The sequence below is a fragment of the Nerophis lumbriciformis genome, linkage group LG18 (genome assembly GCF_033978685.3).
Source record: "Nerophis lumbriciformis linkage group LG18, RoL_Nlum_v2.1, whole genome shotgun sequence".
In the NCBI taxonomy this organism is placed as follows: Eukaryota; Metazoa; Chordata; class Actinopteri; order Syngnathiformes; family Syngnathidae; genus Nerophis; species Nerophis lumbriciformis.
Genome location: NC_084565.2, coordinates 11,764,545 through 11,791,038, shown reverse-complemented (window position 1 = coordinate 11,791,038; position 26,494 = coordinate 11,764,545). Strand labels below are relative to the sequence as shown.

Below are 26,494 nucleotides of genomic sequence, written 5' to 3'. Positions count from 1 at the left end.
TTTCCACTTTGCATCAGTCCATCTTAGATGATCTTTCCTTCCAGTATTTGGTGGTGTCATGCAGTATTTTCCCTCCAGTATTAGGTGGTGTCATGCAGTACTTTCCTTCCAGTATTAGGTGGTGTCATCCAGTACTTTCCTTCCAGTATTAGGTGGTGTCATGCAGTACTTTCCTTCCAGTATTTGGTGGTGTCATGCAGTACTTTCCTTCCAGTATTTGATGGTGTCATGCAATACTTTCCATACAGTATTAGGCGGTGTCACACAGTACTTTTTTTCCAGTATTTGGTGGTGTCATGCAGTACTTTTTTTCCAGTATTTGGTGGTGTCATGCAGTACTTTCCTTACAGTATTTGGTGGTGTCATGCAGTACTTTCCTTACATTATTAGGTGGTGTCATGCAGTACTTTCCTTCCAGTATTTGGTGGTGTCATGAAGTACTTTCCTTCCAGTATTTGGTGATGTCATGCAGTACTTTTTTCCAGTATTTGGTGGTGTCATGCAGTACTTTCCTTCCAGTATTTGGTGGTGTCATGCAGTACTTTCCATCCAGTATTTGGTGGTGTCATGCAGTACTTTCCTTCCAGTATTAGGTGGTGTCATGAAGTACTTTCCTTCCAGTATTTGGTGGTGTCATGCAGTACTTTCCTTCCAGTATTTGGTGGTGTCATGCAGTACTTTCCTTCCAGTATTAGGTGGTGTCATGCAGTACTTGAGGTTGATGCAGACTCCCAAAGGAAGTGTGTAAGACTGTTGTTGTTGTTTACACTCATCATGGTCCTTCGCTCTCCTTTGTAAACATGACGTTTTCCGCCGTCTTGCTGCTGTTTGTCCTGGGCTGAGCTTCTGCTGTCAGTCGTGTGCAGCACCTGTCTGTCCCCCAAAGAAGCAAATGCTAATGCTAAGTGGAGCACTTTGGAGGAAACGTGACTTAGACGCTGGCTGTCAGCGAGGACATGGCGGGCTGGCGGGCTGGCGGGCTGGCGGCCATGACGAGACATATGGTGGAGCAGATGTGTGTTGAATGGTGTTCCTACACTTGAGTGGCGGTGTCAGACTCGCTGTTTCACACGGCGGTGACAGCTCAAGTCTTGTAATAGCGTGTCCATTATTCGGCCCACATTTAACATAAATAGGAACGGGAGTATGTACACCGTAAAAAAACCCCAACTAAATCTGTCAAATTTACGTTTAAATACCGGCGGCTGTGGTTGCCAGGAATTCACCGTAAAAAATGACGTATAAAACATTACGGTATGTTGACCTTGAATCCGTTAATTAGGGCCCGCATGGACATAAGGACCTATTGAATTTCTAAGGTTTTATTATTATTATTCTTCCGCAACTTTGCGCTGTAATTTGACCCCCTTAACATACTTCATAACTCACCAAATTTTACACACACATCAGTAATATACGGCAAAACTTTTGATCAAAAAACCAAACCTCAAAACTCTAAATTGCGCTCTAGCGCCCCCTACGGAAAAAAAAAACTAGACTGCCTGTAACTCCCACTAGGAAGGTCGGAGAGACATGAAACAAAATCCTTTATGTAGGTGTGACTTAGACCTAGATTTCATAATAGTATATTCTCGGGCAAAAATCAACAGGAAGTTGGCAATTCCCCCTTCAAGACAAAAAAGTACTAAAAACAGTAACTTTTGCCTCTTTGAGCTGTATTTTCACCCTCTTAACATGCTTCAAAACTCACCAAACTGAACACACACATCAGGACTGGCAAAAATTGCGATCTATTAAAAAAAACCTAACCCCAAATCTCAAAATTGCGCTCTAGCGCAATTTTTGAATAAAACGCAGAAAAAACTGCTCCTCGGAAGAAAAGAATTACAAAACTGCCTGTAACTCCCACTGGGAAGGTCGGAGAGACATGAAACAAAAACCTCTATGTAGGTCCCACTTAGACCTACATTTCATAAATTGACAACCCCCAGCAAAAATCAACAGGAAGTTTGCTATTCCCCCTTCAAAACAAAATTTTTGTAAAAACCGGTCACCTTCCTTCAAAAACTATCTTTTTACAGTTGATATTGAATTTATGGTAGAATGGTATGCGATAATAAAATGCTTATTTCTAGCTTAAAAATCCTGCTAACTTCCACATATGCAAATCTTAATTTAGGACGTCTTAAAATAATGAACGGATAATTTCACTAGTTTGTAGTATTTTTTTTTAACTTTATTTTACGTCAGCTCTTTTTTGCAGTACATGCATCAATCAGTTTCATCCACATTTCAAAAATATTATTGTAGATTTTGTCATGTCTGTGTGATCATGTTTTTGTTTTGGTCATGTTCGTTTTGGTTTTTGGACTTTTGTGCACTTTTGTTTTGTCACCATAGCAACCATTAGTTTTCACCTGTCACGTCACGCACCTGTTTCACGTTTTGAGTCACGCACCTGTTTTCGTTAATCATGTCTATAGTATTTAAGTTCATTGTTTTCAGTTTGTCGTTCTGACGACATCCCCGCATTTATACTCTCCACACACTTATGACCCTTGCTGCGCTTTTTCATGCCGTTTTTGTCCATGCCAAGTAAGTTTTGTTTATTATTGCCACAGTTAGTGTTTTTTGTTGTTCATAGTTTTTGTCTTTGTGCAAGTATTTGGTTTCATAGTTTGTTCTCCGCCATTGTGCGCGCCTTTTGTTTTCTTCCTTTTTTTGTAGTTTAAATAAAAATGTACTCACATTCCTGTCTCGCCCGAGCCAACTTTCCGTTGCATCCCGGAAAAGCAAACACCCAGGACCAAGTCTTGACAGATTTGGGCTGTGCAAAAAATAAAAAATAAAAGGAAAAGTTGGTGATTCACACAAACATGCAATCCAATTTCTAATTTAAAAATACTTAAAACATTTTTTTAAATTGTTTATTTTTATTTGTGTAATCTTTTTAATTTGTATTTTTTGTACCGTATTTTTCGGAGTATTGTCATGTCTGTGTAATCATGTTTTGTCTAAATCATGTTTTGTTTAGTTATTGGACTCTTTAGTTTCTGGCTTTTCACTCCCTTGTCTTGTTTCCATGATTACCCATTAGTTTCACCTGTTCCACGTTTGGACTCATTGTGCACTCTTGTTTGTCACCATAGCAACCATTAGTTTTCACCTGTCACGTCACGCACCTGTTTCACGTTTTGAGTCACGCACCTGTTTTCGTTAATCATGTCTGTAGTATTTAAGTTCATTGTTTTTCAGTTTGTCTTTCTGGTGACATCCCCACATTTATGCTCTACACATTTCTGACTCTTTTTTCATGTCCATCGTTCACGCTGCTCCTTTTTGTCCATGCCAAGTAAGTTTTATTTATTATTGCCACAGTTAGTGTATTTTGTTGTTCATAGTTTTTGCCTTTGTGCAAGTGTTTGGTTTCATAGTTTGTTCTCCGCCATTGTGCGCGCCTTTTGTTTACTTCCTTGTTTTGTATTTATAGTGTTTAAATAAAAATGTACCTTCATTCCCGTCTCGCCCGAGCCAACTTTCCGTTGCCTTCTAGAAAAACTAAACCCATGACCAAGTCGTGACAAGTATAAGTCGCACTGGAGTATAAGTCGCATTTTTTGGGGGAAATGTATTTGATAAAAGCCAACAGCAAGAATAGACATTTGAAAGGCAATTTAAAATAAATAAAGAATAGTGAACAACAGGCTGAATAAGTGTACGTTATATGAGGCATAAATAACCAACTGGTATGTTAACGTAACATATTATGGTAAGAGTCATTCAAATAACTATAACATATAGAACATGCTATACGTTTACCAAACAATCTGTCACTCCTAATCGCTAAATCCCATGAAATCTTATACGTCTAGTCTCTTACGTGAATGAGATAAATAATATTATAATGTGTTAATCATTTCACACATAAGTCGCTCCTGAGTATAAGTCGCACCCCCGGCCAAACTATGAAAAAAACTGCCACTTATAGTCCGAAAAATACAGTAATTGTTTTAAAAAAAATGTTTTTATTTGTATTTAATTACCGTATTTTTCGGAGTATAAGTTGCACCGAAGTATAAGTCGCACCTGCCGAAAATGCATAATAAAGAAGGCAAAAAACGTATATAAGTCGCACTGGAGCCCGGCCAAACTATGAAAAAAAACTGCGATTTATAGTCCGAAAAATACAGTAATTGTTTTTAAAAAATGTTTTTTATTTGTATTTAATTACCGTATTTTTCGGAGTATAAGTCGCACCGAAGTATAAGTCGCACCTGCTGAAAATGCATAATAAAGAAGGCAAAAAACGTATATAAGTCGCACTAGAGCCCGGCCAAACTATGAAAAAAACTGCGACCTATAGTCCGAAAAATACAGTAATTGTTAAAATTTTTTTTTTTTATTTGTATTTAATTACCATATTTTTCGGAGTGTAAGTCGCACCGGAGTATAAGTCGCACCTGCCGAAAATGCATAGTAAAGAAGGCAAAAAAATTATATAAGTCGCACTGGAGCCCGGCCAAACTATGAAAAAAACTGCGACTTATAGTCCGAAAAATACAGTAATTGTTTTACAATTTTTTTTAAAATTTGTATTTAATTACCGTATTTTCCTGAGTATAAGTCGCACCGGAGTATAAGTCGCACCTGCCGAAAATGCATAGTAAAGAAGGCAAAACATGTATATAAGTCGCACTGGAGCCCGGCCAAACTATGAAAAAAACTGCGACTTATAGTCCGAAAAATACAGTAATTGTTTTAAAAAAATGTTTTTAATTTGTATTTAATTACCGTATTTTTCGGAGTGTAAGTCGCACCGGAGTATAAGTCGCACCTGCCGAAAATGCATAATAAAGAAGGCAAAAAACGTATATAAGTCGCACTGGAGCCCGGCCAAACTATGAAAAAACTGCGACTTATAGTCCGAAAAATACAGTAATTGTTTTAAAAAACATTTTTAATTTGTATTTAATTACCGTATTTTTCGGAGTGGAAGTCGCACCGGAGTATAAGTCGCACCTGCCGAAAATGCATAATAAAGAAGGCAAAAAACGTATATAAGTCGCACTGGAGTCCGGCCAAACTATGAAAAAACTGCGACTTATAGTCCGAAAAATACAGTAATTGTTTTAAAAAACATTTTTTAATTTGTATTTAATTACCGTATTTTTCGGAGTATAAGTCGCACCGGAGTATAAGTCGCACCTGCCGAAAATGTATAATAAAGAAGGCAAAAAAATTATATAAGTCGCACTGGAGCCCGGCCAAACTATGAAAAAAACTGCGACTTATAGTCCGAAAAATACAGTAATTGTTTTAAATTATTTTTTTTTATTTGTATTTAATTACCGTATTTTTCGGAGTATAAGTCGCACTGGAGTATAAGTCGCACCTGCCGAAAATGCATAGTAAAGAAGGCAAAAAAATTATATAAGTCGCACTGGAGCCCGGCCAAACTATGAAAAAAACTGCGACTTATAGTCCGAAAAATACAGTAATTGTTTTAAAAAATATTTTTTTATTTGTATTTAATTACCATATTTTTCAGAGTGTAAGTCGCACCGGAGTATAAGTCGCACCTGCCGAAAATGCATAGTAAAGAAGGCAAAAAAATTATATAAGTCGCACTGGAGCCCGGCCAAACTATGAAAAAACTGCGACTTATAGTCCGAAAAATACAGTAATTGTTTTAAAAAATATTTTTTTATTTGTATTTAATTACCATATTTTTCAGAGTGTAAGTCGCACCGGAGTATAAGTCGCACCTGCCGAAAATGCATAGTAAAGAAGGCAAAAAAATTATATAAGTCGCACTGGAGACCGGCCAAACTATGAAAAAAACTGCGACTTATAGTCCGAAAAATACAGTAATTGTTTTAAAAAAAAATTGTTTATTTGTATTTAATTACCATATTTTTCGGAGTGTAAGTCGCACCGGAGGATAAGTCGCACCTGCCGAAAATGCATAATAAAGAAGGCAAAAAACTTATATAAGTCGCACTGGAGCCCGGCCAAACTATGAAAAAAACTGCGACTTATAGTCCGAAAAATACAGTAATTGTTTTAATTTTTTTTTTTTTATTTGTATTTAATTACCGTATTTTTCGGAGTATAAGTCGCACCGGAGTATAAGTCGCACCTGCCGAAAATGCATGATAAAGAAGGCAAAAAAATTATATAAGTCGCACTGGAGCCCAGCCAAACTATGAAAAAAAACTGCGATTTATAGTCCGAAAAATACAGTAATTGTTTTAAAAAAAATGTTTTTATTTGTATTTAATTACCGTATTTTTCGGGGTATAAGTCGCACCGGAGTATAAGTCGCACCTGCCGAAAATGCATAATAAAGAAGGCAAAAAACGTATATAAGTCGCACTGGAGCCCGGCCAAACTATGAAAAAAACTGCGATTTACAGTCCGAAAAATACAGTAATTGTTTAAAATTTTTTTTTTTAAATTTGTATTTAATTACCGTATTTTTCGGAGTATAAGTCGCACCGGAGTATAAGTCGCATCTGCCAAAAATGCATAATAAAGAAGGCAAAAAAATTATATAAGTCGCACTGGAGCCCGGCCAAACTATGAAAAAAACTGCGACTTATAGTCCGAAAAATACAGTAATTGTTAAAAAAAAAAAATGTTTTATTTGTATTTAATTACCGTATTTTTCGGAGTATAAGTCGCACCGGAGTATAAGTCGCACCTGCCGAAAATGCATAATAAAGAAGGCAAAAAACGTATATAAGTCGCACTGGAGCGACTTATATAAAAATGCTGGACATGCATGATCTCCTGCATGTCCAGCGCATGCAGGAGATCCCAGACGTGAAGTGGAACTAGGAGCTTTTTATTGGAGAGAAACCACAGGCTGCACTTCCAAACAACAGTGGACTGCTGTTTTAGATGATGAGACTATAAAACTGCGATTTATAGTCCGAAAAATACAGTAATTGTTTTAAAAAAAAAGTTTTTATTTGTATTTAACTACCGTATTTTTCGGAGTATAAGTCGCACCGGAGTGTAAGTCGCACCTGCCGAAAATGCATAATAAAGAAGGCAAAAAAATGATATAAGTCGCACTGGAGCCCGGCCAAACTATGAAAAAAACTGCGACTTATAGTCCGAAAAATACGGTATTTTAATTATTTTATTTATTTATTTATTTGTATTCAATTTAATTGTATGTTATTTATTTATTTATTCATTTATTTATTATTATTATTATTATTATTTGTGTTTTTATTTATATAACTAGCTTTTGATAGTGGTGACGCCGGTGAGCTATTGTATCCTCCTACGGTGTGTAGTGAAGCATGTTTAGCTATTCCTCGTCCTGCAGTGATAACGATACTTGTAAGAAACATACTTTATTTGTCGCCATGGAGATCAAGATTAGTGATTCAGAAGTAGCTAAAACACTGTGGATGGATGTTAGCCATGTCTTAAAGCAGCTCTTCCTGAGGATGTTTCAGTGTTATAACTTCACTTTTATCTTTACTTTTTGCACCAAATAAATACAAACTACTTAAGGCTGAAACTTCCCCTTTGCCGTGTGTATGTGTGTGTGTGTGTGTGAGCGCAAAAAATTGGCCCGGACAATGGTAATTTCAGTTTTCAGCATCAGGATGGTGTAAGCCAGTTGTCAATCATCTGCTGAAATGATTACGTTTGTAATCAAAGGTCCTTGGCACTCGTGTCTATGAAAAGAAAACGATGTGGTTCCTGTGCACGGTCTTGAAAGTTCTGCACTCCTTGTTACAAGCATGGGCTTGGTGGCTGCACGCCTCCAGCGCATGCAGGAGATCCCAGACGTGAAGTGGAACTAGGAGCTTTTTATTGGAGAGAAACCACAAGCTGCACTTCCAAAGTGGATCTGGATGGGACAAAGACTCGGTTCTTCCCTTGCTCTCCTGTTCCAGCAGAATCCCCTCATCATTAATAAAATCATCAGCTGGGTTTTCACTGCAATAGTTAATATTTTTGTGAAGCTCATTTCACCTTTGCCCTCTCAGTCCGAGCCCCATTCCTTGGAGCTTCTTTTCTTCCCACTGTGGCCACAACCCAGACTGCCTGGGTTACAATCCAAAAACAAGAAAGGCTTTATACACACACACACACACACACACACACACACACACACACACACACACACACACACACACACACACACACCACGTCCCAAGTGGCGGTTTTACGCGGGGTTGAATGGCAAGGACCATTGTCTTGCTCAAGGACATCTTTAGCCAGCATCATGGCGAGCGTCTGCGAGGTGCGGCGTTCGGCGTGGCTGACGCCCCGGAGAAGGTGCAAGTTAGTGTCAGGCGTAAAGTATGGTTGGATTCCACAACAGGCATCCATTATACGCTGGCTTTGCGGCGATATCCTTCACTTAGCGCCGGCGCCATCAGCTCTGCTCTGCACACATCTTGGCTGCACTTTTCCAGGCCTGCAATCAAAGCAAGGAAGATAGCAGATGAACTCTCACACTGACCATCCAATTAGTGCACTTGCATTTTTACTTGCTGACATTTTTACTGATAGATGGATTCCATCTTTAAATACATGAAAAATGGCAGTTAGTGGTAGCGTCATTTTTGAAGAAAATGCCCATTAAACACTAGAATGCATCAGCATCAAAAATCACATTTTTCCATATATTATCCACACCTGACTATAGGCCGCTGATATATATGTTGTGAAATGAGTTATTTACACAGAAATATTTTGTAAATGTTTATTTACATACCTTAATTGTTTCCAAACAGTGTCTGTAACACGGCAGTAAAACGGCTGATCAAACAAAACAAAAGTCCTCATCATGGACGCTAGCTCTGCAATCAGCTAAAGAGACTCAAAACATATACAGTGATGGTCAAAGGTTTACATAGACTTGTAAAGAACATCATGTCATGGCTGTCTTGACTTTACAATCATTTCTTATTTTTTTGTGATGTAGTGATTGGAGCACATACTTGTTGGTATAATAATAAAAAATTCTAACTAAATGTATTAAGTTACTAGCTTGTTAAGTGGACAGCTGTTTTAGATGATTAGTTACTAGGTTGTTAAGTGGACTGCTGTTTTGGATGATTAGTTACTAGGTTGTTAAGTGGACTGCTGTTTATAGGTTGTTAAGTGGACTGCTGTTTTAGATGATTAGTTACTAGCTTGTTAAGTGGACTGCTGTTTTAGATGATTAGTTACTAGCTTGTTAAGTGGACTGCTGTTTTAGATGATTAGTTACTAGCTTGTTAAGTGGACTGCTGTTTTAGATGATTAGTTACTAGCTTGTTAAGTGGACTGCTGTTTTAGATGGTTAGTTATTAGCTTGTCAAGTGGACTGCTGTTTTAGATGATTAGTTACTAGCTTGTTAAGTGGAATGCTGTTTTAGATGATTAGTTACTAGCTTGTTAAGTAGACTGCTGTTTTATATGGTTAGTTACTAGCTTGTTAAGTGGACTGCTGTTTTAGATGATTAGTTACTAGCTTGTTAAGTGGACTGCTGTTTTAGATGATTAGTTACTAGCTTGTTAAGTGGACTGCTGTTTTAGATGATGAGTTACTAGGTTGTTAAGTGGACTGCTGTTTTAGATGATTAGTTACTAGGTTGTTAAGTGGACTGCTGTTTTAGATGATTAGTTACTAGCTTGTTAAGTGGACTACTGTTTAGATGATTAGTTACTAGCTTGTTAAGTGGACTGCTGTTTTAGATGATTAGTTACTAACTTGTTAAGTGGACTGCTGTTTTAGATGGTTAGTTACTAGCTTGTCAAGTGGACTGCTGTTTTAGATGATTAGTTACTAGGTTGTTAAGTGGACTGCTGTTTTAGATGATTAGTTACTAGGTTGTTAAGGGGACTGCTGTTTTAGATGATTAGTTACTAGCTTGTTAAGTGGACTGCTGTTTTAGATGATTAGTTACTATCTTGTTAAGTGGACTGCTGTTTTAGATGATTAGTTGCTAGGTTGTTAAGTGGACTGCTGTTTTAGATGGTTAGTTACTAGCTTGTCAAGTGGACTGCTGTTTTAGATGATTAGTTACTAGGTTGTTAAGTGGACTGCTGTTTTAGATGATTAGTTACTAGGTTGTTAAGTGGACTGCTGTTTTAGATGATTAGTTACTAGGTTGTTAAGCGGACTGCTGTTTTAGATGATTAGTTACTAGCTTGTTAAGTGGACTGCTGTTTTAGATGATTAGTTACTAGCTTGTTAAGTGGACTGCTGTTTTAGATGATTAGTTACTAGCTTGTTAAGTGAACTGCTGTTTTCGATGATTAGTTACTAGGTTGTTAAGTGGACTGCTGTTTTAGATGATTAGTTACTATCTTGTTAAGTGGACTGCTGTTTTTGATGATTAGTTACTAGCTTGTTAAGTGCACTGCTGTTTTAGATGTGTAGTTACTAGGTTGTTAAGTTGACTGCTGTTTTAGATGATTAGTTACTAGCTTGTTAAGTGGACTGCTGTTTTAGATGATTAGTTACTAGCTTGTTAAGTGGACTGCTGTTTTAGATGATTCGTTACTAGGTTGTTAAGTGGACTGCTGTTTTAGATGATTAGTTACTAGCTTGCTAAGTGGATTGCTGTTTTAGATGATTAGTTACTAGCTTGTTAAGTGGACTGCTGTTTTAGATGATTAGTTACTAGGTTGTTAAGTGGACTGCTGTTTTAGATGATTAGTTACTAGCTTGTTAAGTGGACTGCTGTTTTAGATGATTAGTTACTAGGTTGTTAAGTGGACAGCTGTTTTAGATGATTAGTTACTAGGTTGTTAAGTGGACTGCTGTTTTAGATGATTAGTTACCAGCTTGTTAAGTGGACTGCTGTTTTAGATGATGAGTTACTAGTTTGTTAAGTGGACTGCTGTTTTAGATGATTAGTTACTAGGTTGTTAAGTGGACTGCTGTTTTAGATGATTAGTTACTAGCTTGTTAAGTGGACTGCTGTTTAGATGATTAGTTACTAGGTTGTTAAGCGGATTGCTGTTTTAGATGATTAGTTACTAGCTTGTTAAGTGGACTGCTGTTTTAGATGATTAGTTACTAGCTTGTTAAGTGGACTGCTGTTTTAGATGATTAGTTACTAGCTTGTTAAGTGGACTGCTGTTTTAGATTGTTAGTTACTAGCTTGTTAAGTGAACTGCTGTTTTCAATGATTAGTTACTAGGTTGTTAAGTGGACTGCTGTTTTAGATGATTAGTTACTAGGTTGTTAAGTGGACTGCTGTTTTAGATGATTAGTTACTAGCTTGTTAAGCGGACTGCTTTTTTAGATGATTAGTTACTAGCTTGTTAAGTGGACTAATGTTTTAGATGATTAGTTACTAGCTTGTTAAGTGGACTGCTGTTTTAGATGATTAGTTACTAGCTTGTTAAGTGGACTGCTGTTTTAGATGATTAGTTACTAGGTTGTTAAGTGGACTGCTGTTTTAGATGATTAGTTACTAGCTTGTTAAGTGGACTGCTGTTTTAGATGATTAGTTACTAGCTTGTTAATTGGACTGCTGTTTTAGATGATTAGTTACTAGGCTGTTAAGTGGACTGCTGTTTTGGATGGTTAGTTACTAGGTTGTTAAGTGGACTGCTGTTTTAGATGATTAGTTACTAGCTTGTTAAGTGGACTGCTGTTTTAGATGATTAGTTACTAGCTTGTCAAGTGGACTGCTGTTTTAGATTAGTTACTTGCTTGTTAAGTGGACTGCGGTTTTAGATGATTAGTTTCTAGCTTGTTAATTGGACTGCTGTTTTAGATGATTAGTTACTAGCTTGTTAAGTGGACAGCTGTTTTAGATGATTAGTTACTAGCTTGTTAAGTGGACTGCTGTTTTAGATGATTAGTTACTAGCTTGTTAAGTGGACTGCTGTTTTAAATGATTAGTTACTAGGTTGTTTAGTGTACTGCTGTTTTAGATGATTAGTTACTAGCTTGTTAAGTGGACTGCTGTTTTAGATGATTAGTTACTAGCTTGTTAAGTGGACTGCTGTTTTAGATGATTAGTTACTAGCTTGTTAAGTGGACTGCTGTTTTAGATGATTAGTTTCTAGGTTGTTAAGTGGACTGCTGTTTTAGATGATTAGTTACTAGCTTGTTAAGTGGACTGCTGTTTTAGATGATTAGTTACTAGCTTGTTAAGTGAACTGCTGTTTTAGATGATTAGTTACTATGTTGTTAAGTGGACTGCTGTTATAGATGATTAGTTACTAGCTTGTTAAGTGGACTGCTGTTTTAGATGATTAGTTACTAGATTGTTAAGTGGATTGCTGTTTTAGATGATTAGTTACTAGTTTGTTAAGTGGACTGCTGCTTATAGATGATAAGTTACTAGGTTGTTAAGTGGACTGCTGTTTTAGATGATTAGTTACTAGCTTGTCAAGTGGACTGCTGTTTTAGATGATTAGTTACTAGGTTGTTAAATGAACTGCTGTTTTAGATGATTAGTTACTAGGTTGTTACGTGGACTGCTGTTTTAGATGATTAGTTACTAGGTTGTTAAGCGTACTGCTGTTTTAGATGATTAATTACTAGGTTGTTAAGTGGACTGCTTTTTTAGATGATTAGTTACTAGCTTGTTAAGTGGACTAATGTTTTAGATGATTAGTTACTAGCTTGTTAAGTGGACTGCTGTTTTAGATGATTAGTTACTAGCTAGTTAAGTGGACTGCTGTTTTAGATGATTAGTTACTAGGTTGTTAAGTGGACTGCTGTTTTAGATGATTAGTTACTAGCTTGTTAAGTGGACTGCTGTTTTAGATGATTAGTTACTAGCTTGTTAATTGGACTGCTGTTTTAGATGATTAGTTACTAGGCTGTTACGTGGACTGCTGTTTTGGATGGTTAGTTACTAGGTTGCTAAGTGGACTGCTGTTTTAGATGATTAGTTACTAGCTTGTTAAGTGGACTGCTGTTTTAGATGATTAGTTACTAGCTTGTTAAGTGGACTGCTGTTTTAGATGATTAGTTACTTGCTTGTTAAGTGGACTGCTGTTTTAGATGATTAGTTACTAGCTTGTTAATTGGACTGCTGTTTTACATGATTAGTTACTAGCTTGTTAAGTGGACTGCTGTTTTAGATGATTAGTTACTAGCTTGTTAAGTGGACTGCTGTTTTAGATGATTAGTTACTAGCTTGTTAATTGGACTGCTGTTTTAGATGATTAGTTACTAGCTTGTTAAGTGGACTGCTGTTTTAGATGGTTAGTTACTAGCTTGTCAAGTGGACTGCTGTTTTAGATAATTAGTTACTAGGTTGTTAAGTGGACTGCTGTTTTGGATGGTTAGTTACTAGGTTGTTAAGTGGACTGCTGTTTTAGATGATTAGTTACTAGGCTGTTAAGTGGACTGCTGTTTTGGATGGTTAGTTACTAGGTTGTTAAGTGGACTGCTGTTTTAGATGATTAGTTACTAGCTTGTTAAGTGGACTGCTGTTTTAGATGATTAGTTACTAGCTTGTTAAGTGGACTGCTGTTTTAGATGATTAGTTACTTGCTTGTTAAGTGGACTGCTGTTTTAGATGATTAGTTACTAGCTTGTTAAGTGGACTGCTGTTTTAGATGATTAGTTACTAGCTTGTTAAGTGGACTGCTGTTTTAGATGATTAGTTACTAGCTTGTTAAGTGAACTGCTGTTTTCAATGATTAGCTACTTGGTTGTTAAATGGACTGCTGTTTTAGATGATTAGTTACTAGCTTGTTAAGTGGACTGCTGTTTTAGATGATTAGTTACTAGGTTGTTAAGTGGACTGCTGTTTTAGATGATTAGTTACTAGCTTGTTAAGTGAACTGCTGTTTTAGATGATTAGTTACTATGTTGTTAAGTGGACTGCTGTTATAGATGATTAGTTACTAGCTTGTTAAGTGGACTGCTGTTTTAGATGATTAGTTACTAGCTTGCTAAGTGGATTGCTGTTTTAGATGATTAGTTACTAGCTTGTTAAGTGGACTGCTGCTTATAGATGATAAGTTACTAGGTTGTTAAGTGGACTGCTGTTTTAGATGATAAGTTACTAGCTTGTTAAGTGGACTGCTGTTTTAGATGATTAGTTACTAGCTTGTTAAGTGCACTGCTGTTTTAGATGATTAGTTACTAGCTTGTTAAGTAGACTGCTGTTTTAGATGATTAGTTACTAGCTTGTTAAGTGGACTGCTGTTTTAGATGATTAGTTACTAGCTTGTTAAGTGGACTGCTGTTTTAGATGATTAGTTACTAGCTTGTTAAGTGGAATGCTGTTTTAGATGATTAGTTACTAGCTTGTTAATTGGACTGCTGTTTTAGATGATTAGTTACTAGCTTGTTAAGTGGACTGCTGTTTTAGATGATTAGTTGCTAGCTTGTTAAGTGGACTGCTGTTTTAGATGATTAGTTACTAGCTTGTTAAGTGGAATGCTGTTTTAGATGATTAGTTACTAGCTTGTTAAGTGGACTGCTGTTTTAGATGGTTAGTTACTAGCTTGTCAAGTGGACTGCTGTTTTAGATAATTAGTTACTAGGTTGTTAAGTGGACTGCTGTTTTGGATGGTTAGTTACTAGGTTGTTAAGTGGACTGCTGTTTTAGATGATTAGTTACTAGGCTGTTAAGTGGACTGCTGGTTTGGATGGTTAGTTACTAGGTTGTTAAGTGGACTGCTGTTTTAGATGATTAGTTACTAGCTTGTTAAGTGGACTGCTGTTTTAGATGATTAGTTACTAGCTTGTTAAGTGGACTGCTGTTTTAGATGATTAGTTACTTGCTTGTTAAGTGGACTGCTGTTTTAGATGATTAGTTACTAGCTTGTTAAGTGGACTGCTGCTTTAGATGATTAGTTACTAGCTTGTTAAGTGGACTGCTGTTTTAGATGATTAGTTACTAGCTTGTTAAGTGAACTGCTGTTTTCAATGATTAGTTACTTGGTTGTTAAATGGACTGCTGTTTTAGATGATTAGTTACTATCTTGTTAAGTGGACTGCTGTTTTAGATGATTAGTTACTAGGTTGTTAAGTGGACTGCTGTTTTAGATGATTAGTTACTAGCTTGTTAAGTGAACTGCTGTTTTAGATGATTAGTTACTATGTTGTTAAGTGGACTGCTGTTATAGATGATTAGTTACTAGCTTGTTAAGTGGACTGCTGTTTTAGATGATTAGTTACTAGCTTGCTAAGTGGATTGCTGTTTTAGATGATTAGTTACTAGCTTGTTAAGTGGACTGCTGCTTATAGATGATAAGTTACTAGGTTGTTAAGTGGACTGCTGTTTTAGATGATAAGTTACTAGCTTGTTAAGTGGACTGCTGTTTTAGATGATTAGTTACTAGCTTGTTAAGTGCACTGCTGTTTTAGATGATTAGTTACTAGCTTGTTAAGTGGACTGCTGTTTTAGATGATTAGTTACTAGCTTGTTAAGTGGACTGCTGTTTTAGATGATTAGTTACTAGCTTGTTAAGTGGACTGCTGTTTTAGATGATTAGTTACTAGCTTGTTAAGTGGACTGCTGTTTTAGATGATTAGTTACTAGGTTGTTAAATGAACTGCTGTTTTAGATGATTAGTTACTAGGTTGTTACGTGGACTGCTGTTTTAGATGATTAGTTACTAGCTTGTTAAACGTACTGCTGTTTTAGATGATTAATTACTAGGTTGTTAAGTGGACTGCTGTTTTAGATGATTAGTTACTAGCTTGTTAAGCGTACTGCTGTTTTAGATGAATAGTTACTAGGTTGTTAAGTGGACTGCTGTTTTAGATGATTAGTTACTAGCTTGTTAAGTGGACTTCTGTTTTAGATGATTAGTTACTAGCTTGTTAAGTGGACTTCTGTTTTAGATTATTAGTTACTAGCTTGTTAAGTGAACTGCTGTTTTCAATGATTAGTTACTAGGTTGTTAAGTGGACTGCTGTTTTAGATGATTAGTTACTAGCTTGTTAAGCGGACTGCTGTTTTAGATGATTAGTTATTAGCTTGTTAAGTGGACTGCTGTTTTAGATGATTAGTTACTAGCTTGCTAAGTGGAATGCTGTTTTAGATGATTAGTTACTAGCTTGTTAAGTGGACTGCTGCTTATAGATGATAAGTTACTAGGTTGTTAAGTGGACTGCTGTTTTAGATGATAAGTTACTAGCTTGTTAAGTGGACTGCTGTTTTAGATGATTAGTTACTAGCTTGTTAAGTGCACTGCTGTTTTAGATGATTAGTTACTAGCTTGTTAAGTGGACTGCTGTTTTAGATGATTAGTTACTAGCTTGTTAAGTGGACTGCTGTTTTAGATGATTAGTTACTAGCTTGTTAAGTGGACTGCTGTTTTAGATGATTAGTTACTAGCTTGTTAAGTGGACTGCTGTTTTAGATGATTAGTTACTAGGTTGTTAAATGAACTGCTGTTTTAGATGATTAGTTACTAGGTTGTTACGTGGACTGCTGTTTTAGATGATTAGTTACTAGCTTGTTAAGCGTACTGCTGTTTTAGATGATTAATGACTAGGTTGTTAAGTGGACTGCTGTTTTAGATGATTAGTTACTAGCTTGTTAAGCGTACTGCTGTTTTAGATGAATAGTTACTAGGTTGTTAAGTGGACTGCTGTTTTAGATGATTAGTTACTAGCTTGTTAAGTGGACTTCTGTTTTAGATGATTAGTTACTAGCTTGTTAAGTGGACTTCTGTTTTAGATTATTAGTTACTAGCTTGTTAAGTGAACTGCTGTTTTCAATGATTAGTTACTAGGTTGTTAAGTGGACTGCTGTTTTAGATGATTAGTTACTAGCTTGTTAAGCGGACTGCTGTTTTAGATGATTAGTTATTAGCTTGTTAAGTGGACTGCTGTTTTAGATGATTAGTTACTAGCTTGTTAAGTGGAATGCTGTTTTAGATGATTAGTTACTAGCTTGTTAAGTGGACTGCTGCTTATAGATGATAAGTTACTAGGTTGTTAAGTGGACTGCTGTTTTAGATGATAAGTTACTAGGTTGTTAAGTGGACTGCTGTTTTAGATGATTAGTTACTAGCTTGTTAAGTGGACAGCTGTTTTAGATGATTAGTTACTAGCTTGTTAAGTGGACTGCTGTTTTAGATGATTAGTTACTAGCTTGTTAAGTGGACTGCTGTTTTAGATGATTAGTTACTAGCTTGTTAAGTGGACTGCTGTTTTAGATGATTAGTTACTAGCTTGTTAAGTGAACTGCTGTTTTCAATGATTAGTTACTAGGTTGTTAAGTGGACTGCTGTTTTAGATGATTAGTTACTAGCTTGTTAAGTGGACTGCTGTTTTAGATGATTAGTTACTAGCTTGTTAAGTGGACTGCTGTTTTAGAGGATTAGTTACTAGCTTGTTAAGTGAACTGCTGTTTTCAATGATTAGTTACTTGGTTGTTAAATGGACTGCTGTTTTAGATGATTAGTTACTAGCTTGTTAAGTGGACTGCTGTTTTAGATGATTAGTTACTAGGTTGTTAAGTGGACTGCTGTTTTAGATGATTAGTTACTAGCTTGTTAAGCGTACTGCTGTGCCATGTGCTGCTGCTTGTTTCCACACACCATTGTCTTTGTGGAAATAATCCAAGACTTTTTTTCCCCCTAGCTTTTTCTTTTATTGTTTTAAAAAAAATAATTTATGATGACTTTTCTGTTTTGTCATAACATTTCATTTTGACAAACTTTGCGCTCTGCTGCCAAATATGCTTCTTTTAGGGCTGCACAGTTTTGAGAGGAAAAACAAATTGTGATTGCCAATAATTACAACATCGACTCGATTTGATTCATTTAGCAACTGTTCAGATCACCACTTTTCCACTACTTTTACAACCTTTGATAAACATGCTATAAATGTGTCATATCGTCACATTCATAATAACATTTAATACTGATGTATTTGGATTATTTGAAGCATACATGGGGGTATTTGCAACGTTCACTTTTTCATTCCGCAACAACAACAACAACAACAACACTATTAATGGCAGACTTCATGAAAAACAACAAATGATGATCCAGACACGTCTATTTTTGAGCCTGAGAATAGGGAGGATGATCTACAAGTTTTAGAAGATCCAGCTTTAGAGAAACACTAAGCATCATGTAGCAGTATTGCTAAGTGCTAAACAAGAAATATAAATATAATAAAACAATCACTCACTGCAGGGTTGCTTAACCTTTTTGACCCCAAGGTCCAACTTTTCCACTGCAGAGGACTCAAATATTAACACTAGTAATGTTACTCTTACTTTTATTCCTATTCAATAATTGCAGTGGTAAAATCAATAAAACTAACAAAAGTATTTAAATAAAAGTAAAATTAAATGAATATGGTACAAATAGATGAATATAATAAAAATAAATAAATATAAAACAAATGAATAACTAAACTTATTTAACTATTTTTTTATGATTTCCTAAGTACACATTAAATCAAAGTATAGTCACCACTTTAGTCATCATTTTTGCGCTTAAAAAACTTCTCTTTGATTTCAGCTCCAGTCTTCTTTGTTGTGTTTGACATTGTCATTACTGCCACACGTGGTGGGAAAGTGTATTACAACTAAGTCCCGCCGCGACCCATACGGACCACAGCTGGGAAACAGATCTTTTTTAGCCGCCCTCTAATTGTTTTGATTTTGGGGCCCACATTTTCCACTACAGAGGAGCCCGGGGCCCACTCAAGCGTTAACACTGAATTAGTAATCTTACTCTTGATTTTACTTTTTTTCAATGTTTACAGTGTTAAAATAAATGAGAAAATATACTGTATATGAATATATTAATTTAATAAGATATAATAATAATGAAAAATAATAAATTCTAACTAAATTTATTAATTACTATTTTCTTCTCTAAACTGTCAAAATAAAAAAACTGTAAATAAAAATATAGTTTTAACACTTTAATCATAATTTCTGCGCTAAAGAAACTTCTCTTTGACTTTAACTGCGGACTTCTTTTGTTTGTTTTTTCTGCCACAAGTGGTGGAAAAGTGTATTACAACTGAGTATCGCAGCGGCCCCTATGGACCACAGCTGAAAAACAGATTTTTTTGGGTGGCTCTCGAGGGGAGGCTAAGAAACACTGACTTACTGTACAGTGTCTGTCTGCTCTCACTTGGATGCCGACTGATGCGATGTTTATATGTTCCTGTTTGGATGAAGAATTCATCATAATTCCCACAAAGGGTTAAAAAAATGCCGTGGACGAGCGTATGCCTTTTCGTTTGTTTCTCTCCATCTCCGGGTCCATGTTGAATGTCACAGATGAACAACTTGACTACAACCTTGTACTATCCAGGCGAGAGGCACGTTTTATCATCTGGAATTAACTTTCACCAACTCAGAGGCGATGCAGCAGCTCAATATGTCAATATAGCAGCATAAGCTAGTTAGCTCTCTGTTAGCATAAGCTAGTTAGCCTGCGTTAGCACTTATAAAAACAATATCGCTAATACTTGCTAGTATTCAGGTCACGACATGTCAATGGGGTGTTGTTGGCACTTTTTGGATGTTTTTCCCAGTCATTTAGCGGCAGAATGTTTTACTCACATTAGCATCGTTGCTAGTCATCAAGAACGAGCCGACTATTACCAATTAGAATGCAAAAAAACAACAACTACATATCAGAATCAGAAATACTTGAGGGGAAATGAACATTTTTAACGCAATCCCATTCAAGATCATTTGATTGATTGATTGATTGAAACTTTTATCAGTAGATTGCACAGTACAGTACATATTTCGTACAATTGACCACTAAATGGTAACACCCCGATAGGTTTTTCAATTAGTTTAAGTCCACGTTAATCAATTCATGGTACAAATATATACTATCAGCATAATACAGTCATCACACAAGTTCATCATCAGAGTATATACATTGATTTATTTACATTATTTACAATCAGGGGGTGGGATGAGGAGGGTTTGGTTGATATCAGCACTTCAGTCATCAACAATTGCATCATCAGAGAAATGGGCATTGAAACAGTGTAGGTGTGATACATACATTTGATTATTTACATTTCATTATTTACAATCCGGGGAGGTGGGATGTGGAAGGGAGGGTGTTAGTTTAGGGTTGAAGTTGCCTGGAGGTGTTCTTTTAGTGCGGTTTTGAAGGAGGATAGAGATGCCCTTTCTTTTACACCTGTTGGGAGTGCATTCCATATTGATGTGGCATAGAAAGAGAATGAGTTTAGACCTTTGTTAGATCGGAATCTGGGTTTAACATGGTTAGTGGAGCTCCCCCTGGTGTTGTGGTTATGGCGGTCATTTACGTTAAAGGGGAACATTATCACCAGACCTATGTAAGCGTCAATATATACCTTGATGTTGCAGAAAAAAGACCGTATATTTTTTTAACCGATTTCCGAACTCTAAATGGGTGAATTTTGGCGAATTAAACGCCTTTCTCTTCGCTCTCGGGAAGCAATCCGCCATTTTCTCACTTTCGTCGGTGTGTTGTCGGAGGGTGTAACAACACGAACAGGGACGGATTCAAGTTGCACCAGTGGCCCAAAGATGCGAAAGTGGCAAGAAATTGGACGAAATTTGTTCAAAATACGAGGGTGTGGGTAAAGCCGACGAAATGGTCAGTCGTTTGTGCCGCACACTTTACCGACGAAAGCTATGCTACGACAGCATACTTGCCAACTTTGAGACCTCCAATTTCGGGAGGTGGGGGGTGGGGGCGTGGTCGGGGGCGGGGCGGGGCGTGGTTAGGGGCGTGGTTAAGAGGGGAGGAGCATATTGACAGCTAGAATTCACCAAGTCAAGTATTTCATACATATATATATATATATATATATATATATATATATATATATATATATATATATCTACATCCTGAAAATATGCAAACAAAACTGTGTTTAGATAATTGATACTTCAAACTTGCATAAATAAATATTAAGGAATATAACATAACTTGGCTTCTGAGAGCTTCAAAATGTAATGAATAAAATGCTAAAGTTGTTGATAAACAAGCAATTATTTTAGTAATTAAATATGGTAATTTTAAATGAATTATTATGATAATTTAAAATCAATTATTTCAAATATGTTTATTTTAATGTATAATTCTATGGCTGGATGTAATAAGGAGTCACGAAAAAATACAAAGAAAAATACAATAAATTTTGATGTTTTTAGCAAAATATAGTAAAAATGTATTTAGTTTTTTTTTTTTTTTAATTAATAAATATATTTATTTTTAGGTAAAATAAACATAATAATACAATTTATCTCTAGTCTGGATGATATAGTTCTTGTCACCCTGTTGTCCTCCCGTCATGAAAAAAGGCTGTCCTCACTCAGGTCCGCATGGAGCTGGAGGGGGCGTGGCTTCCAGCTCCGGCTGTAAATCGGGAGATTTTCGGGAGAATATTTGTCCCGGGAGGTTTTCGGGAGAGGCGCTGAATTTCGGGAGTCTCCCGGAAAATTCGGGAGGGTTGGCAAGTATGTACGACAGAGGTGGCAAGAATGTGTGGATATCCTGCGACACTCAAAGCAGATGCTGACAGCAACTCCAAAACTGGACAGATCAGCTTTCAGGAAAAGAGAGCGGATGAGGGTATGTCTACAGAATATATTAATTGATGAAAACTTTATTCATTACTCGCGGTTTTACGTAAATGATTATACATAAACTGTGTTTACCAATAATTTAGCTTAAAAACATTTATTTTTTTCAATCATTATGCAGTATTTTGTGTCTGTTTAGGTATGGTTAACCTGAGTGCTGAAATCGTGGAAAAATATATGTTCTTAGCGCGCCTGAAATGGGCTGTCTGCACTCTCAAAGTGCATGTTGTTGCCAAATGTATTTCATATGCTGTAAACCTAGTTCATAGTTGTTAGTTTCCTTTAATGCCAAACAAACACATACCAATCGTTGGTTAGAAGGCGATCGCCAAATTAGTCCTCGCTTTCTCCCGTGTCGCTGGCTGTCGTGTCGTTTTCGTCGGTTTCGCTTGCATACGGTTCAAACCGATATGGCTCAATAGCTTCAGTTTCTTCTTCAATTTGGTTTTCGCTACCTGCCTCCACACTACAACCATCCGTTTCAATACATGCGTAATCTGTTGAATCGCTTAAGCCGCTGAAATCCGAGTCTGAATCCGAGCTAATGTCGCTATAGCTTGCTGTTCTTTCCGCTATGTTTGTTTGTGTTGGCATCACTGTGTGACGTCACAGGAACATGGACGGGTGTATATAACGATGGTTAAAATCAGACACTTTGAAGCTTTTTTTAGGGGTATTGCGTGATGGGTAAAATTTTGAAAAAAACTTTGAAAAATAAAATAAGCCACTGGGAACAGGATCGCTGACGGGTCTGCCAACTTCCGGCGCCCCTTACAAAAATGGTGAGAAACAGGGAGGAAAAATAGTCAGTCTATGCCTGGGCCCCTGGAGAGGCCCCTGGAGAGGCCCAGGCATAGACACTACCGCTTTGGTCCACCGGCGCCGCCAGAACCAACCAAAACGGAAAGTACTTAAGTGGGACTTTAAGAAGGATACATAAATAAATGACAATTCTCACCTCATAACCATCTTATCCTTTGGAAATGTCATGACTTGGTCCATGGGTTTAGTTTTTCCAGAAGGCAACGGAAAGTTGGCTCGGGCGACACGGGAATGTAAGTATTTTTTTTCACTAACAAAGGACAAAAAAAAAAAAAAAGAGTACAAACGAAAAGCGCGCACAGTGGCGGAGAACAAACTATGAAACAAAAAGACTATAGCATTAATAAACAAAAACTTAATTGGCTTGGAATAAAAGGAGCAGCATGAAAGATGGACATGAAAACAAGTGTCAGGAATGTGAAGACCATAAATGTGGGATATCGCCAGGAAGACAAACTGAAAACAATGAACTTAAATACTAAATGATAAATGATAAATGGGTTGTACTTGTATAGCACTTTTCTACCTTCAAGGTACTCAAAGCGCTTTGACACTACTTCCACATTTACCCATTCACACACACACATTCACACACTGATGGAGGGAGCTGCCATGCAAGGCGCTAACCAGCACCCATCAGGAGCAAGGGTGAAGTGTCTTGCTCAGGACACAACGGACATGACGAGGTTGGTACTAGGTGGGGATTGAACCAGGGACCCTCGGGTCGCGCACGGCCATTCCTCCACTGCGCCATGCCGTCCCTACTACAGACATGGTTAACGAAAACAGGTGCGTGACTCAAAATGTGAAACAGGTGCGTGACGTGACAGGTGAGAACTAATGGTGACAAACAAACAAAAGTGCACAAAAAGTCCCAAAACAAAACCGAACATGACTAAAACAAAACATGATCACACAGACATGACAGGAAATGTGATTTCATAAGTTCACCATTTTTCCAGGTGCACGTCAAAATGTGTAAAGACGCTAAGAAACACCTGGTCAGGTTCTTTTCATCCTTTCTGCAAACACCATCAGCTGGTTGTAGCACAACATCTTGTGTGACAGTGAGGGCTTCAATCTCACCCCGTCACACACACATTCTTTCAAACACGCAGCACGGCGCATGAGTCACCGGTTCCCCCTCAGCTCACCAGCCGGTGGACTCGGACAGACTGCATGCGGACTCGGGACTGGAATGGCTGTGGGACTTTCTGCAAACACTAATCACATATTTGTGTTGGAGCATACTTCTTGTCAGCAGCACTATTTCATGTGCTGATTGCTCTGACCAGGCTTGGCAGGACAGCCACCACACACACACACACACACACACACACACACACACACACACACACACACACACACACACACACACACACACACACACACACACACGAGGATGCTTTGAACTGTAAGATTGAACTGTGTGCATAGGCAGTTAAAAAAGCCATCCATCCATTTTCTACCGCTTGTCCCTTTTGGGGTGGCAGGGGGTGATGGAGCCTACCTCAGCTGCATTCAAGCGGAAGGCGGGGTACACCCTGGACAAGTCACCATGAGATGTTTTTTTCCCACTTGGAGTGCACGCATTCTTTTGCCGAACTTTTTCAAAAACTAAACTAAACCCTACAAAAAGTGGGATGTAGGAAAACCGAGTGTGCAAGACCCTTGCTTCCGGGCGAGTTCTCAGGACCATTCCAGGGAAGACATTGTCGTGAGATGGTTTAGACTTCTTTATTTTTCAGGAACAGAGTCTTTGGCGTCATTTTCAGCAGCTGCCTTTTCTTACGTGAGCACACGAATGGTTTCCTTCTGTCCGCCGTCTGCTTTTCAGCAGCACGTCGCCGCCGTTCGCCGTCTACTTTTCAGCAGCACGTCGCCGTCGTTCGCGTGGTAGCAGAGGATGGTTTCCTCCCGTCTGCCGTCTGCTTTTCAGCAGCACGTCGCCGTCGCTCGCCGTCTACTTTTCAGCAGCACGTCGCCACCGTTCGCCGTCTACTTTTCAGCAGCACGTCGTCGTCGTTCGCGTGGTAGCAGAGGATGGTTTCCTCCCGTCCGCCGTCTGCTTTTCAGCAGCACGTCGCCGTCGCTCGCCGTCTACTTTTCAGCAGCACGTCGCCGTCGTTCGCGTGGTAGCAGAGGATGGTTTCCTCCCGTCCGCCGTCTGCTTTTCAGCAGCACGTCGCCGTCGCTCGCCGTCTACTTTTCAGCAGCACGTCGCCGTCTTTCGCGTGGTAGCAGAGGATGGTTTCCTCCCGTCCGCCGTCTGCTTTTCAGCAGCACGTCGCCGTCGCTCGCCGTCTACTTTTCAGCAGCACGTCGCCGTCGTTCGCGTGGTAGCAGAGGATGGTTTCCTCCCGTCCGCCGTCTGCTTTTCAGCAGCACGTCGCCTTTGGCGTGCTTTTCAGCAGCTGCCTTTTCTCCGTCTCGCTCTCGCGGTGTACTGTGCTCCGCGTCTTGCCTCTGGCTCTCCACCTCTCCTCCCGTCTCTCTTGGCTGTCACCCTTTTATACACAGACAGATTATCTGATTGTGCCCAGCTGCCCGACCCACGCACCTGTAGTCCATTTGGACGCGGGTCCGCAGGCCACGCCCCCTCGCCGCCATCTTGGAGCGGGCCCCGGTGTCGGACCGCCGGCCCCGCCTCTCCACACCGAGGTACCACTAATGGTTTATTAGTAGTGTGTTCTCCAAATCTTAGCCTTGTCGGTAGAATTTCGACCAGCGCGAATATATTCCCACGTGGGCCGGACGAGTAAAACCATGGCATGATAACTTCAAAACAAAGACAACTTCGGATTGTTTTCTTTGTTTTACTTTGGCCCGAAATAGAACAAGCACTTTCTGAAAATGTACATATGACAAAATAATCCTCTTGGCAGAACACTTCAAGTTAGTGGAAAGTTTTCTGAGGGGAAAAGAATGGTGCAGTTTCAAAACCACAATGAATTCAGACTTCATTTCAGTCTACAAAGTCATTTCACTTCAATTCACAGCTTGGATTGATTAAAAAAACAAATAATGCATAAATAAAAACTAATTTCTTTAAAGGGGAACATTATCACAATTTCAGAAGGGTTAAAACCATTAAAAATCAGTTCCCAGTTGCTTATTTTATTTTTCTAAGTTTTTTTCAAAATTTTACCCATCACGCAATATCCCTAAAAAAAGCTTCAAAGTGCCTGATTTTAACCATCGTTATATACACCCGTCCATTTTCCTGTGACGTCACACAGTGATGCCAACACAAACAAACAGCAAGGTATAGCGACATTAGCTCGGATTCAGACTCGGATTTCAGCGGCTTAACACTGTCGGATAAGATAATTACTAACAACTATGAACTAGGTTTACAGCATATGAAATACATTTGGCAACAACATGCACTTTGAGAGTGCAGACAGCCAAATTTTCATCAATTAATATATTCTGTAGACATACCCTCATGTCAGCAGGCCAGGGAAGCTAGGGTCGATATTCTTCTCTTGATCATCTTGGGTGGCATAAGGGACGGTGTGAGCCAAGACATCCAGGGGGTTTAGCTCGCTCGTCTGCGGGAACAAACTGCCGCCATTGCTTGCCGTGCTACCGAGGTTCCTTTGTCCCTGAATTGCTCACACACTCCGGCTGATTCAATGGGGGTCTGGCGGCAGATTTCTTTGACTTTATCGTTGGAAATGCATCTGCTTTGAGTGTCGCAGGATATCCACACATTCTTGCCATCTCTGTCGTAGCATAGCTTTCGTCGGTAAAGTGTGCGGAACAAACGACTGACCATTTCGTCGGCTTTTCCACACCCTCGTATTTTGAACAGATTTCGTCCAATTTCTTGCCACTTTCGCATCTTTGGGCCACTGGTGCAACTTGAATCCGTCCCTGTTCGTGTTGTTACACCCTCCGACAACACACCGACGAAAGTGAGAAAATGGCGGATTGCTTCCCGAAGTGACGTCATCGCTCCGAGAGCGAATAATAGAAAGGCGTTTAATTCGCCAAAATTCACCCATTTAGAGTTCGGAAATCGGTTAAAAAAATATTTGGTCTTTTTTCTGCAACATCAAGGTATATATTGACGCTTACATAGGTCTGGTGATAATGTTCCCCTTTAAATGTCCACAGAAGACAATCATTTCCACAGAACTATATCAGAGTCTCATGCTGCATTTCAAGTGTTTATTCTACTC

General features: G+C 38.2%; 1 protein-coding gene across 4 annotated transcripts in view; it reads left to right on the top strand.

Annotated features, from left to right (window-relative positions):
* Positions 1-26,494, top strand: part of ephb2b (eph receptor B2b) — a 368,312-nt gene that overhangs the window by 32,055 nt on the left and 309,763 nt on the right. The window lies entirely within an intron of this gene.